This window comes from Suricata suricatta, chromosome 8 (assembly GCF_006229205.1).
Source record: "Suricata suricatta isolate VVHF042 chromosome 8, meerkat_22Aug2017_6uvM2_HiC, whole genome shotgun sequence".
NCBI classification, from domain to species: domain Eukaryota; kingdom Metazoa; phylum Chordata; class Mammalia; order Carnivora; family Herpestidae; genus Suricata; species Suricata suricatta.
Window position 1 is genome coordinate 95,652,460 of NC_043707.1, and position 4,707 is coordinate 95,657,166.

Consider the following 4,707-nt stretch of genomic DNA (forward strand, 5'->3'; position numbering starts at 1 on the left):
GGCTATAGAGTACCAAAAAAAAAAAAAAAAAAAAGAAGAAGATAAGAAATATACGGATACCTTTCCAGATAGAAATGGGTAATAGAAAGCTATTCTGGAATCAGGGTTTGAGGCAATGGACAGAGGAAGAAGAAAACCCAATCTGAAGGCTAAACTCTCTGTAATAATAGCTGTTTTGTAAGAGAGGTTAGGGGATAATAGTGCAGAATAATTTGCTCCTTGAGTCTCAGAGTCTAGTTCTGGGAAACTCCAAGTGTCAGGTTCAGGATGGCACCGTGTCCAACACAGCATGGTTATATAAGCAGTAATGCTAAGAAGGTGTCTAAGGACAGTGTCACAGAGGCTGCACACTAACTTGGGGCAATAGAGAAACAGAGAATTCCTGAAAGCTCCAGAATTGGGATCAAGAGCTAGAAGCCACAGAGAACAGGGACCTGCAACTAGAAGGTAAAGCAGGGATGAAGCCATCTGCATGAGGGACCATGGATGGATGGATGATACTCAGAAGACCTCAATATTATAAACTCCTCAGTAGACATCTACCCAGAGCACCAAGGAGCCAAGCTAATCCTGCCAGCCGTCTAGAATAGGCACCCTGAGAACTATAGGAGCTCTTGGACCAGGACTCCTCCTCATTTGTCCTCTTTCCTGCCACCTCCATCACCACGGGCATGCATAAACTCACACCTGCACCCAGACACCATACCTTGGGAGAGAAGGAAAGTGGGAGCCTTTTGAATGAGAAAAAAAACAGTATTGATAGAAGGCTTGAGTTTAAATTAACTATCAACCCAACATGACTGGCTTTGGTAGGAAGAGACTGCATGAATCCCAAATAAACTGAGTTATTTCTAGTTGGCAACTTTAAGGACTATTTTCCACCATCAGTGGGAACGGGGATGCAAGAGAAAAATAAAATCAATTACTTCTGAAGAAAATTATGTTGTTTTGAACATCAGAGTTGTGTGTAACTTTAATTTTCTGCTATAATCCTTTTACTTATTCATCCCGCAAACATTAACCGAGTGCTTACGTTCTCTCAGGAACTAAAGAGAAAGATGGATAAGATGTTCTGCCTTCAAGAAGCATAGAGACTGGGGTGGGAGGCACTATTCACAATCCCAGTACAAGGTTAAGACATGCTGTAATAGAGGCCCCCGCAGAAGAAAAACTAAAGGTGTTCACCCCAGCCTGGGCAGTGAGAGAAGATTTGCTGGAGGAAGTGGTGCCTAACCTGAGTCTTTAGTGGTGAGTAGGAACTGACCAGGTAGAAAAGGACAGACAGAACTGGTGAGATTTATTCATGTGTTCATTCATTCATTCATTCATTCATGCATTCAAGTAATGATTACTGGGTGCCTACTGAATTCAAAAATTGATATAAATGGTGGGAATACAGCAGTAAATGAGACAGAGGAGATCCCTGCCTTTGTGGAATGAATATTCTGGTGGGAAGAATGAGATTATAAAAACAACAGAATAAATATGTAATCATGTAGTGATAAGTTGCAATGAGGAACAAATAAAGTCTGTCCAGTAAGGAGACAGAGGGAGGCAGTGGGGAAGGTGAGAGAGGGGCCGGAGGTTATTTTGAGTTGAGCAAGAGGGGAGGACTCTGATGAGGTAAGATTTGAGTGGAGATGTGTTTGAAATGAGAGCCTTAAACACAGGACCCTCTAGAAAAACAGCATTTGAGTCAGAGGGAACAGCAAGTGCCAAAATCCTGAGACTGGAGTTTCCTTGACAATGTCAGGGGACAGCTGAGAAATCAAAGAGGTGGGAGCAGAAAAGGAAGAGAGGCAGGGAGATAGGCTGGAAAGGTATCCAGCACGAGTTCAGACAAAGCCTTGCAGGCCATGATTAGGAGTCTGGATTTTGTTCCAAGTGTGAGGAAAAGCCATTGAGGTTTCAAGGCATGAGACAGTAGTGAGCACTAGGGAACTTACAAATAGTCCAACATGACTGGACTGGCAGGTTCACACGAGAGATCATTAAGGAATGAACCAGAGAGGTCAGCCAGACACAAACAGCCCGGGAGGGCTGCCGGGATTTATCTCAAGCACAATGGAAGTGTTGAATCAACACCATCAGATTTGGATTTTGGAAAAATGAGTAGGCTTTTTGGAGGATGGATTAGTAGAATGGGAGAGTGGTATATGAGAGAGAAGGCAAAGTAAGGGCACAAAAAAGAAACTCAAAACAATCCAGAAGGCTGGTGTAGGGGTGCCTGGGTGGCTTAGTTCATTAAGTGCTGAACTTTGGCTCAGGTCATGATCTCACGGTTGGTGAGATCAAGCTCCACGTCTAACTCTGTGCTGACTGTGCACAGCCTGCTTCAAATCCTTCATCTCCTTTTCTCTCTGTCCCGTTCATACACATTCTATCTAAAAGATAAAATAAGCATTAATAAAAAAAAAAAAGAAGAAGAAGTCTGGTGAAATCATCCAGTTCAGAGCTGACGACCAGGCAGGTGCGGTGAAACAGGGCACTAAGTGAAGTAGAACAAAGTGTGATTGGATTTGGGGGGTGAGGGAGAAGGAGGAGAATGATTTTCTTCTCCCTCTGAGTGGTCTTGTCCATTCCCATGAACTGAAACACCAACCTCAGGAAGTAACTCCCTTAGGTATATCCCCAGCCCAAATCTCACCACTGAGCCCTCATCCCCAGCTGCCTCCTTGGCTTCTTGGTTGCCTTGCAGAAATCTGTGCATTCCAACACACGCCTCCTCCCATTCAGCCTTTCTCACATTAGCGACAATACTATCCACACAGCTGATCAAGCCAGATACGCACCTGAGAGTTTGAACATGACTCTTCCCTCCCTCCCCATGAGCACTCTGCTGCAAGTCCTAACATTTTAAAATGTATTTTGAATCTGTTCACACTTGTTAGATCCACTGCCACCAGCTTAGCCATAGGGACTGTCATCTGTGGCTCAAGCCGTGAGTCCAAAAAAGCAATGCAGAAGACAATTCAGCTCCAGAAAATACCAGAACTTCTACTTATATTTATTGTGGCATATCCTTTGTAACTTATTTTCTTGTGTTTATTTCATAGTATACATTCTACATTAGTGTGGCAGTGTTGATAAGAACGGCCAACGTGTAATGAAACCTACCATGAACGAAACCCTGTTCTAAGCACCATTCATTACTTAGCTCAGATAACTGTCCCAACAAGCAGGTGAGGTTGCTGTTATTATTATAAAACTGATTTTTGCCAATGGGAAAACTGATGCGCAAAAGTTATAAATACCACAATATCGCACAGCAGAGAGCGCCTGTGGTGGACAAAGAGATGGGCTGTGTTTATGTCCCTTGAAAGGACATGATAAGCACTAGTTGTTCATTCTTCCTGCTGCTCTCAGCTCTTCCCAGTGCAGCTCCAGCAAGGTGTCTGAGACAGGGCATGGCACAAAGAGCTGGCATCTCCATCCACAGTGGGATTCCTCTAACGGACTCCCTCCCACAACACACTCCTGCGGGCAGGCAGAGACTCCATCAAATGGCTTCATAGTTCTGGAAGCTTCCTCTGCCAGGTCCTGCTCATTCCCCTCCCAAGGTTACTCCTCCATAGAGTCCAAACTGCATCTAAATCTCTACTTCCTGGTACACCCAACAGACACGGTGGCAAAGCCAGGACCCATTGCCTGGACAATGTTGAAGACTCTTTGTGCACCCCCATTATCTTGTCCCTTTATCTGTCTTTGCATCTGGCACACTGCATTGACGTTTTTGGTTTCTGAGTCTGGTGCATGTGTGTGTGTGTGTGTGTGCGTGCGTGCATGTGCACAGGTGTATGCACGCATGCAGCCATGCATCAAAATATATATAACATGAAATTTGCCATTTTAACCATTTTGAAGTGTGCAATTCAATGGCTTTAATTATCTTCACACTATTATGCAACCATCCCCATGCTCTGATTTCAAAACTTTTTCATCACCCCAAACAGAAACTCTGTGCCTGTTAAACAATAACCTGAGTCTGCTTTTTAGACGCCAAAATTAAACTGAGTTCCGTCATGACAGGGATTCTATCTGACTCATTTCTTTTTGTAGCTTCTGGTAGGACCTGGCATATACTAGGCATCAAGGATATTGCTTGCCAGACTGAAGAATTATAAGAAAATTTCTTCTGAGGTATCAGGAAAAACTTGGACGAGGTAACACTTCATTGGAATCTTGAAAGATTTCAGGAGGTGGACAGGAGGGAAAGGCATCCCAGGCTGAGGGAAGAGGAGGCCAGGGCAAACTTTGCTCATTGCCAATCTGAAGTCAGTGTTCCCTCCTAGAACTGCAGTTTTCTTTAGGGCAGCCAGGCTCACAACTAAAATGTATATACATTTTCTAGGCGCTCATTCCTTTCCTTCAGATCCAGATGGCCACGTAACCATTGTAGCCAAGGAGACGTAAGAAAAAGACTAATGGTGACTTCTGGGGATGCCTCACATTCCTGAAATGGGTATTGCCAATTCCTCTTTGTTTTCGTTCCACTTTTTCGCATCTGGAATGTAGATGGAGTGACTGGAACAATACTAGATATCTTGCAACCCTGAAAAATTGTGGAGTCCTTGGTTCTGACACCCTGAGCCACTGAATTAGCAACTCTAGACTTCTGTGTGTGTGTGTGTGTGTGTGTGTGTGTGTGTGTGTGTGCGTGCGCGCGCATGCACACATGTGCATATGTGTATACTTCCTGCTTGTGAA